The sequence below is a fragment of the Taudactylus pleione genome, unplaced genomic scaffold, assembly GCF_031769625.1.
Source record: "Taudactylus pleione unplaced genomic scaffold, aTauple2 ptg000557l, whole genome shotgun sequence".
Classification (NCBI taxonomy): Eukaryota; Metazoa; Chordata; class Amphibia; order Anura; family Myobatrachidae; genus Taudactylus; species Taudactylus pleione.
The window spans coordinates 1,815,603-1,840,137 of NW_028284959.1; positions in this window are offsets into that span (position 1 = coordinate 1,815,603).

Consider the following 24,535-nt stretch of genomic DNA (forward strand, 5'->3'; position numbering starts at 1 on the left):
ATTCCGTTTTAGGTGACGAGATGATTCTTGAGCTATATAAATAGAAGCTAGCTGTCTGTGACCGTCTGTTGTGGAAAAGAAGTCAGCTTTCTAGAGCTAAAATAAAATGCAATATACTGTAGTCGCTGGAGCCAACATTTTAAGATAAGCTCCTTGCATCTTAGCTGGCTTGTTTGTCTAAACGTGCCTATCCACTAGACGATTAAAATGAGCGATTGAATGATAACGATATCAATATCGTTCGATCGTTTGATAATGGTTCGATAATCATTTGAAAATCGTTTGTAGATTGTACTAAAAAATGGTCTTGGGTACAACTAGCTGATTGGTTGGAATTAAAATCTGGTAACGTATGGGAATAACTGATGATCAGTAATTTGCTCTTAAATGCCAGAAAACAGATGAAAATGGTCGTTCAGACAAGTTTGTTAAATGTTTGATCTAAACAATTTGTTCAAACTACAGTTTTTTGTCCATTTTCCGGCATTTGGGAGCAAATTGCTGATTGTCATTTTCTTATATACCTTACCAGATTTTCATTCCAACCAATATACTATTTGGATGGTTGGACAGAAAATCTTTAGGTATGTACCTAGACATCTATCATCGTGCAAATATGCTGATCAACCTGATGATAATGTCAGGTTCAGCATGTTTGCTGATGACTGCTCGTTCAGTGTAGGCACAGGTCAGACTGACAAACGACTGCACAATTACAATGTCGTAATGTGCAGTCTTTTGCCTGTCTTTTAGTGGATAGGCACCCTTAAGGATCGCAGAAATCCAACATGTTGGATTTTCCCAATTTGATGAGCGCGATCAAAAAATGATCGTGATTGTCTAATCGGGGACATTTAACATGTCGAAATTCAGCGATCCTGCGATAGATCGCTGAACATTGATGGTGGGCGGTTGGCGTTTCCACCCGGAAATGCCGGCATTTCCCATCGCAGCGCTGGATTGTGACAACCAGTCACTGATGTATGGGTAGCTATAGACTATAGACTAAACTTGGGACTATGCTTGAACTCTAGCCTCCATAATCATAACTTAGTTTACTGTACCAAACTATGCCAAGGAAAACAAGACTAGATTTTCTCTTTATATATCTATGCAGGAATGTGCAAAATAAAGATCATCTACATTTTTGTAGAAATTTCAAGTCTGTATCATCAGTCCTAAATCTGAATTTACCCAGAGTTCACCTATAGAGGTAACATCAGCCAAAGCCCTGTAACAAGTATTGGGGTCCACTATGGCAATCTTGGGTTCACTTGTCCACTTATAAGGCCTCAGTTATCTCTCTAGCTCAGTTAAATCTATGATGATATCACAGACAATCTAATGTGCAATAAAGTCATAAACTCAGCATTTTTCATCCTTTTCCCCTACATCTGCTCCAGGAAGAAGTTGCTAAGAATATGCTTCTCTAACACAATACAAATGCAAAAGTTATAGATTACTTATGTGTATACACAATTTCATTAAATAACTAAATACTCACATGTATCATATTTTGGAATAGCAGTATTCAGAATATTTATTTGTTCTCTCAGAGCTCGAGAACAGGACACCTGACCTCTCAGAGACTGATCTATCAGAGCCAGACACCAGGACACCTGACCTCTCAGAGACTGATCTATCAGAGCCAGACACCAGGACACCTGACCTCAGAGTACAATACCAGGACACCTGACCTCTCAGAGACTGATCTATCAGAGCCAGACACCAGGACACCTGACCTCAGAGTACCTGACCTCTCAGAGCTTGACACTAGGACAACTGATCTCAGTTCCAAAACATGGATCCTTGATCTCACAGAGCCTGACACCAGGACACCAGATATCTCAGAGCCAGACACCAGGACAATGGACTTCAAAGCCCGATACCAGGAAACCTGACCTCTTGGAGCCTGACACAAGGATGCCTGATCTCATAGCCTGAATCCAGAACACCAGATCTCTCAAAGCCTGACAAAGTACATAACCAGAACACCAGATCTCTCAGAGCCCAACATACCTGATTTCTCAGTGCTTCACACCCGGACACCTGCCTCTCAGAGCCTGACACCAGGACACAAGAAATCTCAGAGCCAGACACCAGGACTACTGACCTCAAATCCCAATACCAGGACACCTGATCTCTAGGAGCCTGAATCCAGAACACCAGATCTCTCAAAGCCTGACAAAGTACAACTGACCTCAGAGCCCAAAGCCAGAATACCTGATTTCTAAGAGCCTCACACCATGAAACCTGACCTCCCAGAGACTGACACCAGGACACCAGATATCTCAGAGCAAGACACCTGGAAAACTGACCTAAGAGCCCGATACTAGCACAACTAAACTCTCAGAGCCTGACACAAGGACACATGATCTCAGAGCCCAATGCCAGGATATCTTATTTCTCAGAGCCTCACACCAGGATACCTGACCTCTCAGAGCCTAACACCAGGATATCTGACCTCTCACAGCCTAACACCAGGACATCTGACCCCTCAGAGTCTGACACCAGGACACCTGACCTCTCAGAGCCTGACACCAGGACACCTGACCTCTCAGAGCCTGACACCAGGACACCTGACCTCCTAGAGCCAGACACAAGGACAAATGATCTCATAGAGCCTGACACAAAGATAACTGAGCCCTCAGAGCCTGACACCAGGACACTTGACCTTTCAGAGCTTGACACCAGGACACCTGTCCTCTCAGAGCCTCACATCAGGATACATGACCTCTCAGAGCCTGACACCGGGACACCTGTCCTCAGAGCCTGACACCAGGACACCTGATCTCTCAGAGCCTCACACCAGGGCACCTGATCTCTAATAGCCTGACACCAGAACACCTGCCCTCAGAGCCTGACATCAGGACACCTGACCTCTCAGAGCCTTACAACAAAACAACTTATCTCATAGAGCCTGACACTAGGACAACTGACCTCTCAGAGCCTGACACCAGAACACCTGACCTCTCAGAGCCTGACACCAGGACACCTGACCTCTCAGAAGCTGACACCAGGACACCTCACCTCTCAGAGCCTGACACCAGGACAACTGACCTCTCAGAGCCTGACACCAGGACAACTGACCTCATAACACCTGGCACCAGGACACCTTATCTCTTAGAGCCTGACACCAAGACACCTGACCTCTCAGAGCCCAATACCAGGACACCTGACCCTCTCAGAGCCTGACATCAAGATAACTGATCTCATAGAAGCTGGCACCAGTACACCTGATCTCTTAGAGCCCAACTCCAGGACACCTGACTTCTCAGAGCCTGACACCAGGACACCTTATCTGAGAGCCTGATGTCATGGCCAGGGTATTTCAGCATGGCGCTAGGCGGGTGTTACCTGTGAGGTCGTTGTGGCGAGGGCTGTCTGGTGGTGGAGCTGGTGTCTGGCGGGGGGCTTTGGCTGCGCGCGTTGTTGTGCGGCCCTGTTGTCACTCTGCGATGGTGAGGCCTGGCGGTGTCTCCGTTCTGTTTGGCATGGGCGCCGCCATCTTGCCTTCTGGCCATGTGATGTGGCTGGCCAATCCTGGTGAGTCACATGTTCCCTCCGGCCAGTAACAGCACGGCATGGGGTATTTAGGAAGGGTCAGTGCCTTCCTTCTTTGCCAGTGCAATGTGTATCTCAGCCTAGCTGAGAGGGAGTTCTCTGTGCTTTCCTGTTCCTGTGAATTTGCTGTCTGCCAGTCTGCCTGTCAGCTCCTAGCTCCCACTGGACTACCCCGCTTCCTCCTTCACCCTTGCCCATACCTGAGTGCCTGAGCCTGCTGACATCCTGCGCTTCAGTTCACTACTTGTATACCTGGCTTGTTTATTTTCAGCTCACTACAAACCTGGCTTGATTATTTTCAGTTTCACTACCTGCACACCTGGACAGCTTTAATTGTATCTACTTGGACATTAACCCTTTTACTCCCACCACAGAACTCTTGTGCACATTATATATTCCTGGACTTTTATTTACTGCCATTATCTGTCTACTCAAGCACTTATTAAAAATTCTAGTTTTATTTTTAAATCTGCTTCTGTGATCACTCCTGCTACCACCCCGGGTCCACAAACAACCCAGAACATCACAGTTTGCACTGGCCACATGGAGCCGGCCACGGATCAGGAGTCAGGAGTGGATTTGTTCAGGTGCATTTCTGGTCGTTTAGAAAATCTGGAAAACATGCAGCATCAGATGGCTCAATTTCTGCAAGAGATGTCCAAGCGACAGGATAGTTTGCAAACTTCCTTTTCTACCCCTGGAGTACCAGCATCTACATCCGCTTTAGCGTCTGGGAATACAGGAGGCAGATCATCTCCCCGCTTACATCTTCCTTTACCAAGTAAATTTGATGGCAACCCTAAACTCTGCCGAGGATTCCTAAATCAGTGTGACATACATTTTACCCTGCAGCCTGACAACTTTCTAACTGCAAGAACTAAAGTGGCTTATATAGTCTCTCTGTTATCCGGCCAGGCCTTGGAATGGGCATCCCCACTCTGGGAGCGCTCAGATCCGCTGCTGGATAATTACGCAGGCTTTGTGTCATCCTTCAGGAGGATTTTCGATGAACCTGGGCGTACTGTATCAGCATCATCAAACATCATGACACTGAGACAAGGGGTCCGTCCTGTCAGTCAATATGCCGTGCAATTTCAAATTTTAGCATCAGAGCTCAAATGGAATGAGGAAGCCCTCACCTCGACCTTCTGGCATGGGTTGTCAGACCGACTAAAGGATGATCTAGTCACTCGAGAGCTTCCTACTAATCTGAATGACATGATTTCGTTGTGTATCAAAGTTGACCTACGCTTCAGGGAACGTCAGGCTGAAAAAAACAGAACTGACCGGCAAAGGTCATTTACCCCCTCCATTTCTACCCATCCCATTCCTTCCCCTACTGAAGAGGAGCCTATGCAGGTGAATCATACACACCTCTCTAAAGAAGAATGTCAGAGAAGAATGCAAAAGAACCTCTGTCTGTACTGCGGAGAGTCCGGTCACCTGCTGATCATCTGCCCCCGTAAACCGGGAAATGCCAAATCCTAACTGACCCTGGAGACATCAAGTTAGGAGTTATGAACCCATCTCCAAAGATTAAAGATTTCACGATTACCCTAGCCTTGGATCTTAAACCCAAATCTGTCTTTGCTACTGCTCTACTCGACTCGGGAGCAGCCGGAAATTTCATAACGTCTAGTTTCATAGATAAATTTCAGATTCCTTGCTTGTCTCTCAACCATGCCATCTCTCTGACCTCTATAGACGGACGCCCTCTAACTAACGGGATAGTCACCAAAGAGACTCAACCAGTATTGGTCCGAATTGGGGCACTTCATTCTGAGTCCCTAAAATTCCTGGTGATATGAGAGGCCTCTCAAGAAATTGTTCTTGGTCTACCCTGGTTACGTCAACATAATCCCAGGATTGATTGGAGTTCTATGCAGATTCTGTCATGGGGTATGGACTGTCAGAAATCCTGTCTTCCAAAAATTCGACCTGTGAGAAAGACAGTTCCATTAGTTTCTTCTGCCATTCCCAAGGAATATCAGATGTTCGCCGACATTTTCTCTGAACAACAAGCAAATATCTTACCCCCTCATAGGGAATGGGACTGTCCAATTGAATTGATACCTGATAAGATACCACCTCGCGGTCGTACCTATCCGCTGTCCTTGCCTGAGACTCAAGCCATGACCGAATACATCCGGGACAACCTGGCAAAGGGGTTCATTCGCCCCTCTACTTCACCTGCCGGAGCTGGGTTTTTCTTCGTTGGCAAGAAGGACGGTGGTCTAAGACCATGTATCGATTATCGAGGCCTTAATGACATTACCATAAAGAATCGATACCCTCTAACCCTGATTACTGAGTTGTTTGATAGGGTCAAGGGCTCTGTCATTTTTTCGAAATTAGATCTAAGAAGGGCTTACAACCTCATTCGTATCCGAGCTGGCGATGAATGGAAGACCGCTTTTAATACCAGAGATGGACATTTCGAGTATTTAGTAATGCCTTTTGGATTGTGTAACGCCCCTGCTGTCTTTCAAAGTTTCGTTAATGAGATTTTCCGGGATCTGTTATATGTTTCTGTTGTTGTCTATCTGGATGACATACTGATTTTTTCACCCTCTGTGGCTAAACATCAAGAACATGTTAAAGAAGTTCTGACCCGTTTGAGAGAAAACCACCTTTACTGCAAACTGGAGAAATGCGTCTTTGGAGTCCCCAGTGTACCTTTTCTCGGCTATGTAATATCTGGCTTCAGTTTAGAAATGGACCCCAAGAAGATACAGGCAATTCTGGATTGGACCCAACCTCAGACACTGAAGGCCATCCAGAGATTGTTGGGCTTCGCAAATTATTATAGACGCTTCATTAAGGGATTTTCTACACTGCTGGCTCCCATTACAGCCTTGACCCGCAAAGGTGCTAATCCTGCCCAATGGTCACCTGAGGCAGAGTCTGCCTTTCATCTTCTAAAACAGGCCTTTATCTCAGCACCAGTTGTTCAACAACCCGATCTGGACAGGCCTTTTTTGATGGAGGTAGACGCATCATCTGAAGCTGTGGGAGCAGTCTTGTCTCAACGTTATGAGGACAACCGAGTCCATCCGTGTGGGTTCTTTTCTAAAAAATTCTCTCCTGCCGAAAGGAACTACGCCATAGGTGAGCAAGAACTACTAGCTGTAAAGTTGGCGTTGAAGGAATGGAGATATTTGCTAGAAGGCGCCAAGTTTCCATTTACTGTATTTACGGACCATAGAAATCTCCTATTTCTCAAAAACCTCCAATGTGTGAGTCCTCGTTTGGCCCGCTGGGCAATATTCTTTGCCAGGTTTCAGTTCACCCTGACCTTCCGGTCTGGAGCACTTAATCAGAAGGCTGATGTCCTATCGAGATCTCTCCTCTGTGATGATCAATCTGAAAATCAAAGCAATACCCATGTCTTGGAATCAAGAGTTTTTCGCCGCATTACAACTTCAGCCTCCTTCAGGAAAATCATTTGTGGCCCCGGAATTAAGGAAGCAGCTTCTCACTTGGGCACATTCCTCTCGCTTCACAGGGCACTCAGGCACTCGGAAGACCTTGGAGTTCCTGAGAAGACACTATTGGTGGCCTTCTATGAAGGCAGATGTAATGGAGTTTATCTCTTCCTGCTCCTCCTGTGCCCAGCATAAATCATCACGACAAGCTCCAGCTGGGGAATTGCTTCCATTACCTGCTCCATCACGTCCATGGACTCATCTCTCCATGGATTTCGTCACAGACCTGCCAGTCTCTCAAGGTTTCAACACTATCTGGGTTGTAATTGACCGATTTTCTAAGATGGTCCACTATATACCGTTGAAGAAGTTACCTTCTGCCCCTGACCTGGCACAGTTGTTTGTCCAACACATATTTCGTCTACATGGCCTTCCTGCTGAAATTGTCTCTGACCGTGGTGTGCAGTTTACTGCAAAATTCTGGAGGGCTTTGTGTTCTGTTCTTCAAGTGAAGTTAAACTTTTCCACGGCCTACCATCCGCAAAGCAACGGCTCCACCGAGAGAGTTAATCAAGATCTAGAGACTTTCTTAAGAATTTTTATGTCATCTTCCCAGTACAATTGGGCTGCCTTGCTGCCGTGGGCTGAGTTTGCACATAATGCTTCCTACCACTCGTCAACTAACCAAACGCCATTTCAGGTTGTATATGGCCTTCATCCTCGTGTTCCCGAATTCCGAAGCCTGCCTGTTTTCGATGTTCCGGCCGTGGAGGACACGGTGCGGAATTTTGCTGCCATCTGGACTCAAGTACGGTCTGATTTGTTGAAGGCATCCTCTCGCTATAAGACCCAGGCCGATAAGAAGCGGAGAATAGTCCCACGCATGCAAGTAGGAAACCAGGTCTGGTTGTCTACTCGGAACCTTCGTCTAAGAGTTCCGTCTATGAAATTCACACCCCGCTTCATCGGTCCCTTCACCATAACAGAAGTCATTAATCCAGTGGCCTACCGTTTACAGTTGCCCCCATACCTAAAAATTCCCAATTCCTTCCATGTTTCCTTATTAAAGCCCCTAGTCCAGAATAAGTTCCATAATGCTCTACCTGCTTCTCCTCGAGTCCAGACAGAGAGAGGAGTTGAGTTTGAAGTCACCCAGATCTTGGACTCTCGTCTGCGCAGAGGTCATCTTCAGTATATGTTGGACTGGAAAGGTTACGGTCCAGAGGAACATTGCTGGCCGATGCTCGTGATGTCCACGCTCCCACGCTCATCAGGAGATTCCATTCTGCCCATCCGGAGAAGCCTGGTGAGTGTCCTGAGGCCACCCCAAAAGGGGGGGGTACTGTCACGGCCAGGGTATTTCAGCATGGCGCTAGGCGGGTGTTACCTGTGAGGTCATTGTGGTGCGGGCTGTCTGGTGGCGGAGCTGGTGTCTGGTGGGGGGCTTTGGCTGCGCGCGTTGTTGTGCGGCCCTGTTGTCACTCTGCGATGGTGAGGCCTGGCGGTGTCTCCGTTCCGTTTGGCATTGGCGCCGCCATCTTGCCTTCTGGCCATGTGATGTGGCTGGCCAATCCTGGTGAGTCACATGTTCCCTCCGGCCAGTAACAGCATGGCATGGGGTATTTAAGAAGGGTCAGTGCCTTCCTTCATTGCCAGTGCAACGTGCATCTCAGCCTAGCTGAGAGGGAGTTCTCTGTGCTTTCCTGTTCCTGTGAATTTGCTGTCTGCCAGTCTGCCTGTCAGCTCCTAGCTCCCACTGGACTACCCCACTTCCTCCATCACCCTTGCCCATACCTGAGTGCCTGAGCCTGCTGATATCCTGCGCTTCAGTTCACTACTTGTATACCTGGCTTGTTTATTTTCTGCTCACTACAAACCTGTCTTGATTATTTTCAGTTTCACTACCTGCACACCTGGACAGCTTTAATTGCATCTACTTGGACATTAACCCTTTTACTCCCACCACAGAACTCTTGTGCACATTATATATTCCTGGACTTTTATTTACTGCCATTATCTGTCTACTCAAGCACTTATTAAAAATTCTAGTTTTATTTTTAAATCTGCTTCTGTGATCACTCCTGCTACCACCCCGGGTCCACAAACAACCCAGAACATCACACCTGACACATGGACACCTGACTTCTCAGAGCCTGATACCAGGACACCTGAACTCTCAGAGCCTGACACCAGGCCACCTGATCTCTCAGAGCCTGAAACCAGGACACCTTATCTCAGATCCTGACACCAGGACACCTTATCTCAGAGCCATGACAGCAAGACACCTAACCTCTCAGAGCCTAACACCAGGGCACCTAATCTCTGGGAGAATGTCACCAAGACACCTGAAACCTCAGAGACCAGCAACAGAATAACTGATCTCTCAAAACTCGACACATGCTACTCGATTTCTCAGAATTTGGCAACAGGCTGATCTCTCAAAGCTTTGGACCTGGATATTCAATTTCTCAGAGGAGAGCACAAGGATACATGATCTCTGAATTGTAGATCAGGATATTTGATCTCTTAGAAATCAGAGACTGGCACCAGGATAACTAATCACTTAGAACACAATGTTGGACAGTAAAAAGAAAGAAAAGAACCGCAAATATTCTATTATAGTATTCAAAGTATTATGGGTCAATATGGACCAGTGGCGGCTCCAGAGGTGAGGCTGCAGCACAGTCCAAATTCAAATAGGGGAGCTGCACCAACTGCCAACCCAAATGCTGCCAAACATTACCGCCCGGGATTCAATGGCAGTTGGTGTGGCTCCCCTATTTGAATTTTGGACTGCACTGAAGCCCCACCTCTGGAGCCGATACTGATATAGACTTATAATTCCAGCCACTTAGCTGTAGAAGATGCTATTCTTAGGCCTGCTAATACACTATACAGGAAGAAAAAGTAGGCTTGTATACTAACAACAAACAATAATGTGTTGTAAAATAAATAGATTAATATCTAACTTTTAATGCTAATCTTGCTATAATAATAATATTTTTACTTAAAAGAAATATAAGGGAAAAAGAAAATAGTGGTCTCAGGGCCTGATTCAGCACGAGTCATAAGTCTGAAATCGCGCGCACCCGCTCGCTGCGAAAATATGCAAATGAATGCAACCACCACAGCACTATACCAAGACGCTCGCCACTGTAGAAATCCGCCCACTTCCCATTACATGCATCCGCAAGTCAGCGAAAACATCGGTAACATCGGAACCATACGCACAGTTGTAGTTGAGCTGACCCTGACTCACAGACTGCAAAACTTCTTACTGTCATCTAGACCTCTGGCTGCGTATGCCATCGCAGGGGCTTAATTATACACGCTCCTATAACGGCGTTCAAACGCACAGGCATGCCTGCTTTCCTTCAACAACCTCACCCTCTCCACCCCCAAACAGTGCTTCCTGTCAATCATTTCTTTATGCCGCTGCATGTTCACTGCATACCCGTTCGCAGTGGCTGGCGTACGCACGCGCACTGCGATGCATCCGCAGAACGCAAACATTGACGGGTTGCGTGCTTGTGATCCAACTTGAATCAGGCCCTAAACCCACAGTATGTCTCCTCTATCTTACTATTTGAATAGTATTAATTCTATTACAATGGAATATATATAATTCAATCTGACTTTTAGTGTAAGACATCAACACCAAGTTAATTATTTCTCATACAATTGATAATGGATGGACAGCATATACGGCTGGGTATCCCTCGATAATTGGGCAGCACAGATGATGTACTGCAGAGGTGGCCATCCCGCGGCTCTCGAGCTGCATGCAGCTTCTTTGTTTTTAAAATGCGGCTCCCTCCACTGGAACTGGGATCGCTGGTCTCTGAAGCAATTATATAATTATATACTAAAGAAGCCTCTAATCACTTCAGAGGCCAGCGTTGCCAGTGATGCATTGCGTGGGTGATATCATGACATCACCCGTAGTGTGAGAAGCTTGCCCTGCGCGCCTGCTGGATCTAGTTAGGCAGGGGCAGAACTATGGGAGACAATGGAGGCATCTGACGCCGGGCTTCAGCACTGAAGGGGCACCTCCTCCATTGTCCACAATATATTCACCCCACTTAGGGCTGTAGCTATGTACCCGGAGTGTACCATCATGGCTGCCCAATACATGGCACCTCTTCCCAGCACCTGACAAGCCACCATACACTAGTGGAGAGCTCCATGTCAGACCATCAGCTGCTGGCTCTGTCTGTCTATAATCTAATTAGTGTCGCCACTCCTCATCAGTTTCTTTTATCAGTGTGACACGTCCAGTGCCCTCCTCACCCACAACTCCCTGTCTCACTCCTCCCTGGCGGCTGTATCTGCATGCAAAATGCTACATTACAGTGTCAGGGGCTGTGACAGGGGGCAAAAATTATAACTTGCCTCCGGGCATCTGGGATGAACTTACACCACTGTAGTTAGATCCAGTCAGAGTGAGGCAGCATCAGCGGGAGCTAGAGCCAGCATGATCAAGCAAGTACTGGGCTGGGGGCACTACTTTAGGGGGCACTGCTTAAAGGGGCACTCGTTTTGGGGGCACAAAGACAGGGGTCACTGCTTAAGGGGCACAAATACAGGGGGCACTGCATAAGGGCCAAAACTATAGGGGGCACTGCATAAGGGTTACAAATACTGGAGGCATTGCATAATTGGCATATCTACAGGGGGCATTGCATAATGGGCACAGTTACAGGGGACATTGCAGAAGATGCCCAACTACTGGGGGCATTTCTTGATGGGCACAACTATAGGGGGCATTGCAGAAGGGGCACAACTACTGGGGGCATTGCATAATGGACACAGCTACAGGGGGCATTGCATAAGGGCCAAAACTACTAGGGGCATTGCTTAATGGGCACAACTATAGGGGGCATTGTATATGGGCAAAACTACAGGAGGCATTGCATAAGAGCCACAACTACTAGGGGCATTGCTTAATGGGGAAAACTACAGGGGGCATTGCAGAAGGGCCACAACTACTGAGGACATTGCTTAATGGGCACAACTACAGGGGGCATTGCAGAAGGGCCGCAACTACTGAGGACAATGCATAATGGGCACAACTACAGGGGGGCACAGCATAATGTGCACTGGCTTTCTCATTGTATTTTCTGTGGTTCTAGATTTCAATATGTATTTTATGTGGATGTGTATTTAAAATGTTTTTTATGCAGATCTGGCTTGTTTCTGTGTAATTTATGTGGATCTTACTATTTCAATGTTTTCTCTATTGCTCTGGCTTTTTCTTTCATTTCAACAATGAAAACATTATATTGGGAAGTTAATTTAAATTGTGTATTTTCAATGTGCTGGGCTCGCCACCAGCATGACTAAAAATGGAGGTGAGACACAAGTCATGCTCCTGCGAATGTCCTATCAAAGGCGTGCAACAAAAATGGGGCGTGGACTTATGACAGCTAGGACACGCCCCATTTTTTAGCGCTGCGCCAATGGCGCGCACATGCGATCGGCTCTTCAACTTGACCACAGATATTTTTGGTCTTTTTGCCTCTGACTGGTTTGCCACCCCTGATGTAATGGTTAGCATCATTGCCTCACAGCACTGAGGTTGTGGGTTCGATTCCCAGTACAGCCCTGTGTGAAGTTTGTACATTCTCCCTGTGCTTTCGTGGGCTTCCTCCGGGTGCTCCGGTTTACTGCCACATTCCAAAAATATACTGGTAGGTTGATTGGCTCCCAACAAGAAATTGACCCTAGTGTGTATGTGTGTGAGCATTTGGTAGGGAATATAGAGTGTAAGCTCCACTGGGGGCAGGGACTGATGTGAATGGCCAAATATTGTCTGTAAAGCGCTGCGGAATATGTGTGCGCTATATAAATAATGGGTAATAAATAAATAAGTATTCACCAAAATTGCTCCGTTGCGGAGACAGCTGATATGAAGACCAGATGTTGCCTTCAATCATTTCAGGCTCGGCAGTGCTACTGCGCCTTCATGCCTGAGCGAGTTCTGGTGGAAGGAGCTGAGCAGTGGTGGAAGCATTCGAATGGATCTCTCTTCGTGACTTGGACTTCCACCCATATGTAAACAGCTGGAACAAACGCCATCTGCAGAATGATGACGAGTGTTCCCGTAGTCAAGCTCTGGAAATATTATATTTTCTGAGCTTGATGAATTAAGGTCCCCATAATAGTGTATAGGGACAGCAAGCCACACCAGGGCTGAAGGGTAAGCAGGAGATATCCATGATATCTCCTGCGGAACATTTATAATGAATAGCTCTGACAATTTATACAAAAGTAGGTGAAAATGCTTCTGTATTAATTAAGTACTGATGAATAGGCCCCTTATATAGAGCTGTATGGAAATAATTAGGGATGTGCACCGACCCCCGTGTTTTGGTTTTGGATCTGTATCTCCTTCGAGGTTTTGGATCTGGATTTGGTTTTGAAAAACCACCATGGCGTGTTTTGGTTTTGGTTTTGGATCTGGATTTTTTCTAAAAAAATTATAAAAGCAGCTGAAATCACATAATTTGGGCCTGTTTTTGTTCCTACAGTATTATTAACCTCAATAACATTTATTTCCAGTCCTTTCCAGTAAATTTTGACCACCTCACAGCTCACAATATTGATTTCATCAAGTTTAGTCCAAAAGGTTGCATCGAGCTAGCTGGCTGAATAAGCTAAGCGACAGTAGTGGGCGGCACTAACATGTGGCAGTTCAGCTTCCAACATGACACAGAGTGGCACTGCAGTGGCAGACAGGATGGCAGTTTACAAAAACAATAAAATTAAAAATGTCAGGCAGCAATGCCCCAAACAGCACATAATGCAAAAAAAGAGGTGCAAGATGGAATTGTCTTTGGGCCCTTACACCCACAATTATGTTGTATATAGTAAACAGGACATGCACAGTTTAACAAACCAATCACTTCGTCGACAGGGACTGCCATTTGGGGCTGAAGTGATTAGTTTGTTTTGGCCCCCACAAAACAAGCTACAGTACCAATGGACAGCTGACATTGCTGGCAATGATCTCTCCATGCACAACCTGGCTTTACATAGGCAAGATGTTGTCACCATCATCCGATTCCTCACCCTCATCTGTGTGTACATCATCTTCAAACAATATTAATTTGTCCCCGCTGGAATCCATCATTACAGCCTTAGGTGCCTCTGTAATTTTTGTATGTTTAATGGTGGTAAAGGTCTTCCTCGTGAAATTTGTAGTTCATTTTGATGAACATCCTCTTTTCCACATTTTGAGGAATTGGCCTCCTATGCCGATCACTGACAAGGTTCCCGGCTGTGCTGAAAACTCTTGCTGAGTATACACTGGAGGGTGGGCAGATCAAGTAAAGCAAAGCCAGTTTGTGCAAAGGCCTCCAAATTACCTTTTTTTCCAGACAGTGGTGAAATGGACTGTCTGACATGCATATTTGGATGCTATCATTAAAATAGTCTTCAACCATTCTTTGAATGGTGACTATATCAGATGGAGTCATGGTAGAGGTCTCATTGTTGTAGGCAATGTTTTTTGACCCGACCACATGTCAAAACTTGGTTGTTTTGATTCATCTACATCACCAGTGGGCCTTTCTTTTGGGAAAGTTTAGATTTTTCCTGGCAGCACTTGCTAGAGAAACTGAAGGAGGAGCCATCGTTACAACATGTGCCGCTTGAGCTGACAATTTCTTTACCAACAGCTCTTTGCATCTCTTTCAGATCTGTGTCCACTGGGAAGAAAGACACGACATATGACTTAAACCTAGGATCCAGCACGGTCGCCAAAATGTATTGATCCGATTGCAAGATCCTGACAACCCTTGGATCCTGGCAAAGCAAATAAAGGACTTTTCCCATGCATGGAGGCCACAGAGCGCATCCCAGACTACCATACCCCACAGCAGCGATTTGACACCCGCTTTACACAGGGGATGGTCACTCACCACCTGACACCTAGCTGCTCACCATCAGCGAGCTACTGCACCCACCTCCGGATCCAACCTCGCTGACAAATATTCTGCAACACCTGGGTTCCAGCCATCAAAACCAGCAGACACAGTCAAAACAAAGAGGAAGGATATGTACCCACATCTATTCCCTGGCCGCAATGTGCACCACAAGAGCAACCTACCGGTTGGTATACCTGAGAGCCTGAGACTCTGCATCTAGTAACCACCGTGCGGGATGCCGCTGACATGAACTTCCTACTACAGATCCATACTTACCCAGTCACCGACTCTCTCAGATGGCTCCTTAAGACAGTAGACCAAAGGTCCAGCAGGGATAACGTGCTGGTCCAGAACCGCATGGCAAGGAGCCACCAGAGCTCAGCCTATCACACCTCTCCCACCAGATACCATTCTCTACCCCCACTTCACCCCCCCCTGGATCTTATCGGAGCAGCATTGTGCCTCTCAATAAACTATTTGGCCCCAGCTTTTTGTTGTTTGTCATCCTTCATGGTACTACATACCACACTATATACCACCACCTCCCCACACAAACACCACCCCCAACTCACCACACCTCACCACCCAGCCAACCCATCATCTGCCAGAAGAGCGCACCTGACCAACATTTATGAATAAAGGACTTATTCTACAAGTCCGACATGCTTAGTGGAATCGCTTTGGTTCAGCTCATCCTTCAGTTTAGCTGCTTTTCCAACAGTCTAATTAAGGGAATTACCTGATTCAAGCTGGCAGTATCTGAACTAACTTCACAGGTGACTACTTTGAAGGGTTTCAGCACTTTGCAAAACACGGAAAGTATATTCCACTGTGCTTGAGTAAGGCACATCCCCCCTCCTCTTCCTACGTTATAGTTCGTTGTGTAGCTTTGGATAGCCTTTTTCTGTTCTTCCATCCGCTGAAGCATATAAAGGGTGGAGTTCCACCTTGTAACTACCTCTTGCTTCAGCTGGTGACAGGGCAAATTCAACAGTTGTTGCTGGTTCTGCAATCTTCTACATGCACCTGCTAAATGGCAAAAATTTCCAAAAATTTTCTGGGCCACGGAGAGCATCTCTTGCACAGCCCTGTCATTAAAAAAAAAATTTGCACCACCAAGTTGATTGTGTGAGCAAAACATTGGACGTGTTGGAATTCACCCAGCTGTAATGCTCTCACAATATTGCTGGCATTTTCAGAGGTTGTCAGTGGTATGCCTTATTGAAACTGTGATACATAGAGTAGCCTACCTTTGAATGAGCTGCTGTTTCTTAGATGCTGCTGTTGCTTTTGGTGGCACTGAAGGCAATACACCCACCCAGTGTGCTGTTACAGTCATGTAATCTTGTATTTGTCCTGTTCCACTTGTCCACATATCTGTGGTTAAGTGGAAAGTGAGTACAACAGCATTTTGGAGGACACTAATTAAGTTCTTTTTAATGTCCCTGTACAGGCTGTGAATTGCTTTTCTAGTGAAGTGGAACATAGATGGGATTTGGTAGCCTGGACACAGTACCTCAGTTAACTGTCTAAAACCCACTGCATTATTGGCGGATATTGGACGCACATCTAATACCAGCATACATGTTATTGTTTCAGTGATGCGCTGTGCAACTGGGTGACTGCTGTCATACTTGCTCCCCATTGCAAAGGATTATTTAACAGGCAATTGCTTTTTAGAACTACTACTAGTAGTCTTCCTGGTCCCCTTCTGAGATGAAGATCCACTCCATGCAGCAGGAATAGTGCTCAAGGATTATTCTGAGGAATCCAGGATAGGTGAGAACTGAGTTAGCCTTATCAAATTGGATGCAGGACTACTTCTGATCATGATTGAGGATATTTTTGATGATTGTGTTGGTGGTGAAGATGCCATGTGCTTGGAAATAGCAGAGAGAAGTGTGGTGGCTGATACTGGACTGCTTGTTACTTTTTTTTGCCAAAGTTTCTAAATTTTGCAAACAGTTTTGATGGATGCTCTGTAGATTGTGTAACAGGGAGGAGGTTCCTAGATGGTTAGGTTCCCTATCTCTACTTACTCTGGCATGACAAGGAGTACAGATGGCTTGATAATTGTTGTCTGGATTTGGGTAGAAATGATTCCACACATAAGAAGGGAATTTTTTTGGTTTTATGCCCAGGGATGACAATGGTCTTTTCCTTATCATGGGGAACAACTGTTTCCACTGTGGCCTTATTTACACAAACAACATCCTCCTCAACAACATCATCATCATCAGCATCCACATCATCAACTTCCTTATTAGCGTCAGCTACATAAATATGCTCCTCATCCTGGTGCACTTCCACAGAAGCATCCTCAATTTCTATGTCAGCATATTGACTTGTGCTTCTCATCCCCACATTTGCAGAGGATGCACAAATGGGGAAGGAGGCTCCTCTTCGAGTACAGTATTGGAAAGGTCAGGCTCACACATGACACCTGCCAACACACCTCAGGGATTTGTGACATTTCTGAGGTCACAGTTGGTTCCAGTGCCTTAATAATTTTAATTTTTTTGAAGACAGAAGGGCTTACATGATCACAAGAGGCAGAACCACATCATGTAGTGAAAGACATATTGACAATTTTATGTCTTTCTGCAGTTGTCTTTCCCTTTGATGTTTTTTTCTTTACCACTGTAGAAAATTGGTTCCTTGATTTTAGATACCCTGAGTTAAGCCCTCTATGCCCTCGGGCATTGGCTTTAGTAAATGATGTAGACGGACTAGGGGCTAGTATCATCATGACTGGGGGCAGTGGCAGCAGCTCCAGCAGTAGTATGCAGTTCCTGCTCTCCTCTCAACTGATCTTTCTCCATAACAACAACAATGAATGAAGTGGGATACAGTACACATGTTAATTTGTACCAATTTTAAATATTACACTGCAGTATGAATGACATACAGTGTTACAGTATTTTTTATGAATTAGAAAAGAATAACACACTGTGCTACCACTTACAGTGTCAGAAGATTTTTTAAGCATAAAACACTACGCTACCACTTACTGTGTTCCAAGCTTTTTAAAAGTAAAACACTGCACTATCACTTACAGTGTCACAAGATTTTTTAAGAGTAAAACACTGTGCTACCACTTACAGTGTCACAATATTTTTTATGAATACTCTGCACTACCACTTACAGTGACTCACAATATGTGTTAAATATTACACTGCGTTTCCATTTACAGTGTCTCAATAATTTTTATGAATACACTTCGCTATCCCTTACAGTGTCACAATATGTGTTGAATATTACACTGTTTCTACACTTAGGACATCATTCAGAGTCTCTCGCTAGATGCGATCGCTCACCCCCAGCGTATGCAAATTTATCAAAGTGACGTCATGGGAAGCGATCACTCACCAAGGCATAAGAACACCCAACATGTCTTAGCGAGTGGCCAGCGTATGCCCATTCGCACAGGCAGAGCCGCCCAGCAGCACACGTCATCTCCAGGAAATGTATTAAAACATTGGTACATTGAGGACAATCGGAAGCGATCGCAGCGCTTGTGGTTGCCTTACCCTACCGCAAGCATTGCGAGGACTTCAGTGTAAAAAACAAGCATGTGACGTGTACTATAATGCTGCTTGTTAATTATGCACGCCTCTAAAACAACGTTGAAACACTCAAGCATGCCTGTGTTCGCACCTCCACTCCCCCGTTATTAGTGTCCTGCCCCTGTTACCACCCACAAACGGTCTCTCCTGTCACTCATTTCACTGGGCTGTCTTTGCTGGGCGAGCGAGCAGCACACACCGAACAAAGCATGCGCATGCGCGTACACAAACTATCGGACCGCTTGCGAGCACACAGCGCTAGCGAGAAACTCTGAATGAGGTTCTTAGTGTCACAATATGTGTATATATACTGTATATATATATATATATATATATATATATTACACTGCGGTTACACTTAGTGTCACAATATTTCTTATGAGTACACTGCACTACCACTTACAGTGTCAAAATATGTGTTGAATATTACACTGAGTTCCCACTTACAGTGTCTCAATAATTTTTATGAATACACTGTGCCATCCTTTACAGTGTCACAATACTGTACGTGTTGATTATTACACTGCGTTTTCAATTAGTGTCACAATATGTGTATATTATACTGTGGTTACACTTACAGTGTCACAATATGTGTATGAATATTACACTGTGCTACGACTTGTAGTGTCACAATACGTGTATGAATATTACACTGTGCTACAACGTATAGTGTCACATAATACATGTATGAATATTACACTGCGGTCTGACCGGTGGTGACACAGTAAAAAAAAATATAATATACTGTAGTACACTGGGTATAGCACTAAAAAATATTTATATTATTTATATTTTATTAACTTTTACTTTTTTACACTGGGCACCCTTGGATGGACAGAGCAACCCTGAATGGACACAGCAGCCCCTGCCCCTGAATGGACACAGCAGCCCCTGGATGGACACAGCAGCCCCTGGATAGGCACAGATGCCCTTGCCCCTGGATGGACACAGCAGTTCCCGTCCAGGATGGATGCAGCAGCCACTGACCCTGGAAGGACACAGCAACCCCTTATGGACACAGCAGCCAGTGGCGTAACTACTGCCCCCGCAGCCCCCATGGTGGCTTGGAGGCGCTGGGTAGCTTGGGGGCGATGGGGGCAGTAGTAGTAACTATGGAGAGTGCAGGGGGTGCGGTCGCAACCACTGCACCCTCCATCTGCCGGGCACTCGCTGAGTGTATTACCAGCGGGCGCCCGGCTCCTATTCAAACCCCTGGCGGCAGCCGGAGGACGAAGCTCCCTCCGTCTTCCGGGTCCCACAGGGCACTATGGGAGTGATGTAATGACGCCACTCCCATAGTGCCGAGGAGCGGACGCCGGGGACGGAGCTCATGACTGAGCTCCGTCTTCCGGGTCCCGCAGAGCACTATGGGAGTGACGTAATGACATCACTCCCATAGTGCCGAGGAGCGGACGCCGGGGTATGGATGGCAGCAGCACTGGAGCGGGGATAAAGGTGTTTGTGTTTTTTCTTTTGTGTGTGTGTTTGTTTTGTGTGCGCATGGAGGGGGTGAGCAACTACAGGGGGCTAACTACAGGTGGCTAACTACAGGTGGCTAACTACAGGGGGCTAACTACAGGGGGCTAACTACAGGCGGCTAACTACTGGTGGCTAACTACAGGGGGCTAACTACAGGGGGCTAACTACAGGCGGCTAACTACAGGTGGCTAACTACAGGGGGATAACTACAGGAGGCTAACTACAGGGGGCTAACTACAGATGGCTAACTACAGGTGGCTAACTACAGGCAGCTAACTACAGGTGGCTAACTACTAGAAGGGGCACTACAGGGGGCTAATTACTAGAAGGGGCACTACAGGGGGCCCTGCATAATGGGCACTACTACAGGGGGGAACTACTTTAATGGGCACTACTACAGGGGCCCTGCATAATGGGCACTACTACAGGGGGCCCTGCATAATGGGCACTACTACAGGGGGCATTGCATAAGGGGCACTACTACAGGGGGCATTCCATAAGGGGCACTAGTATAGGAGGCACTGCATTTTGGGGCACAACTACAGGGGGCACTGTATAAGGGGCACTAATTTGATACACAGTTTACAGGTTATAAACTATGTTCCCAATAATCTGGTTCTACACGGACATAAAAACTGTGCAACCTGTCTTGAGCTGAGGTGACGGACTGGCAGGAGCAGAAAGGAGGGTTGGTGAAGTAGATCTGTCAGGGTGGGATGTAATGGGCATTACTGTTTGGCATAATGTGTATTTGGCATTACTGTGTGCACAATGTGCTATTAGGGGCATTACTGTGTGGCATAATGTGTAAGGGGCATTACTGTGTGGCATAATGTGTTGTATGTGGCATTACAGTGTGGCATAATGTGAAATAGGGGCATTACAGCATGGCATAAATTTGTTATAAGCGCTTTACTGTATGTCATTATGTGTTATATGTGGCATTATTGTGTGGAATGTGTAAGGGACATTGCTGTGTGGCATAATGTGTTGTAAGGGGCACTCCAGTGTGGCATAATGTGTTGTAAGGGGCATTCCGGTGTGGCACACTGTGTTATAAGTGGCATTACTTAGTGTGTCATAATGTGTAAGGCACGTTGCTGTATCATGTAACCACATACCTTAAACGTAGTCTTTGGGTGTGTTTGATCTTTGGGTGGGGGGGGCGCCTGAAACTTTTTTGGCATGGGGGAGCAAAATTTATAGTTAAGCCACTGACAGTAGCCCCTGCCCTGGATGGACACAGCAGCCCTGGACAGACACAACACCACTGGACAGACACAGAACATCTGCTCACTTCACTCTCCACAACCGGAGTGGAAAGTAAGTGGAGTATCAAAAACTCACGAGAATCCAACAGCGGGAGGATGGCGTTTTGCCTCATTTTGGGATCCGAATTAGGTAGAAAAACCCGAGCCGGACTTGGATCCTGGCCCGGATCGCAGAGTTTGCACAAATCAAATTTAGCATGAATCAAATTTTTCAACAGGACAGGAGGTCTCATAGAGGGGCAAAGTTCTGGAAATACAATCTGAATTTTCCCTTAAATTTAATATTCCCCATAATTTCTAACATGTTTTCCCATTGTAATTTAGCCTTAAGTGGTACCAGTTCTAACCTAACTACACCACATTGACGTTTGAGCACCGCGTAAGTGTATGCATCGCACTGCGCGCGTGCAAACTAGACAGTGCGATTGGGTTAGGGTACGCAAACTACACGCAGTGTGTACGCAGACCCCTCCGATATTGATTGACAGGAAGTGCCATTTGTAGGTGGTGACGGGGGGTGGTCAGGCGAACGCAGGCATTATAATGCCGTTAAATTGGCGTGCATAATTAAGGCAGTGTGGTGGCATATGCAGCCATACCGTAAGCTGAAAACAGGAAGCGGCCAAAATCCTGCGGCAGGTCAGGTCATCCATTATAATGCTAATGGGTCCGATGGTTCTCGATGTTACCGATGTTTATGCAATCTTGTGTGCTGATCAGGGTGTGAGTAAAAGGAGATGGGCGGCTTAGTATGGGGCTGGGGGTCTGCGTCTTGTACTGCGGTCTCCGTGCGTATACATTGATTAGCATATTCTAACAGCGGACGGGTGCGTGCGTCTGCTAGCGTGTGTTTCTTGCTGAATCAGACCCTATAACCACAGCCAGATCCCAGTACTCTCTACAGCGCAATGCATTCCATGATATATAAAGTAGTAGCATTAGTACATAATAAGTTATGGGGTTGACTGAAATATGTAACAATGTGATGTCAATATTAATTGAAAATAAGTAAAATGAAATACTAACTTAAGACAACAGCATTGTATCTAAATACATTATATAAAGGTAGGACTGCAGTGGTATTGCTCCTCAAACTGATATGACATTACAAATGGTTCAGAGATTTTAGCTAATGCAAATGCACCGACATATTTTCACAGATCACAGTCGCTCAAATATGCTTATACTCACTAACGTGTATTATCGTGTTACCATATAATACCTTCTTAAATACAATGTAACTTATCTTCTAAAATAATGACACAGACAACAGTGTTGGCGTTTAAATATTTTGTCAAATTTATTTTTGACAAGTCATTAATTTTTAGACTATAAGTTATTACTAATAATGGTGACGGCACAAAAAGAGCGCACAGGACAATAACAACCAAACAGCTCAAACACACACACACACACACACACACACACAAGCCAAGCATTGGTGATCACACAAACAAGCCAAGCATTGGTGATCAACTCTCCATTACCTTCAACCACCGGTCCAGGTGGTATAGCCATTTCCCGTCCAGGACAATTGGCTGTCTCCTTACTCCACTTTAATGGGAACGCAGCCACTAAGCCTAATTATTAACATAAATTAACTCCAAGTGTCGTTCAGTTTCGCAACCAACAAAAAAACCATCATACATTCAACAAACGAAAAACAAAAAGAGGGAGGGAGGGAGGGTGGGAAAAAACTGTAACAAAGAGGCAGATTTGCATACATCACTCCATTATATACTCTTAGACCACTCCCCATGAAACATTCATTGGCTGCATAAGACCAGCAAAACTTAAAAGGGCAATAGCCAAAACGTTATTAAACTGGCAACACTCAAAACACTCATGGTTTAATGTCCCTTAGGCTTTAATTGACAGCCTTCGGTCTTACAATGTATTCCAAAGCACAGCCCAACATAGGGACGCCCACTGCTGCCTTCTCATATCCATCCAATAACGTACAACAGCGTAAACATCTGTAACTTTGAAGCAGATCGGGCAGTCACATAGCATGTAAGTCACGTCCGACCACACGCAAACACTGCAGCTCTCATGACATGCAGAGCGTTCTCAGGCTGCCTAGGAGATAGCAGCGGCAAATTTATGCACACCCGTGAAACAGCATCTAAGTGGTCAGACACGCCTGCGTTTACTTAGCCACCCCCCGTTACCTCCTACAAATGCTGGCCACATGACACTTTGTGAATGGATCCTCTGTGTAGGCGTAATCGCAAAACAATCACTGCACATATGCAGCTTACATGCGTGTGCAATGACAAACAGTCGCTCGATATACGTCAAAATCGCCATTGCCGCAGTCTTCGAATCAGTCCCAAAGATAGCTAAGCCAAGCACAACAGCAGGTGTCTTATCAAAGGGTCCTTGAAGTTCCCCCAAACTCTCATCTCTCTGGAGTCAAGGGATACAGCAAAGAGCTCGTTCACAGAATATATATCTAAAATAATGCTTACACTGGAATTTATTCTGCAATTATGCTGCATCCAGGGAAATGCAGCCTTGAGGCAGATGCATAACTTCTCTACAATGCAACTGGTAACCCTTCGCTTGCCTCATCAGGCTACAGTATATGGTGCACAAACTCAGACATACAGCGCGGAATGTACCTGTGTGGAACAGCAAAGGTAAAAAGACTGTATATCACTGAAACGTAGACACGGCGAGCAGCTGTTCCTGCTGTGAAAGGTAAAATATACTCTGACTAAAATGCAAATTGCTTATTTTAATTAATTAATCATAATATGCCCGCGCTCGGGTTTTACCCATATTATACATGGTACCAGCAGCGTGGCAATATTAATGCCATATATGTATACAAAACAGAACTTTTGCTATCAGCGCTAACAATAATGTACTGCAAATCTGTGTGTGCAGCAAATGAAACCAAGGGGAGGTTGTCATGATTGCAGTTAATTGTACTCACCTACCAGATACAGAGGGACACATATATACAGGGGCTGGCTTGTGAGCCTTTTATAGCTTTAATTGAAAACTGCCATGATAGCACAAGGCAAATGTAATAGTGTGTTGGGCATATATGCTAGTGCTGCAGGCTTAAATGCTTTGATGAAATCCCCTTGGTATTATGTGCTGCACACACAGATTCGCGCAGGGGCGGATTGGGCCGCTGGGACACAGGGCCAGTTCCCGCTGGGCCGGTGCCTTTAGTGGCCGGCGGCCGCTCAGCCTGCCCTTCCCTAACTGACCCCCCTCCCCGGGCTTGTGCTGCCGCGATCGGCGCTTCAGCTGCTGATGGCCGCTCAGCTCACCCTTCACTAACTTAG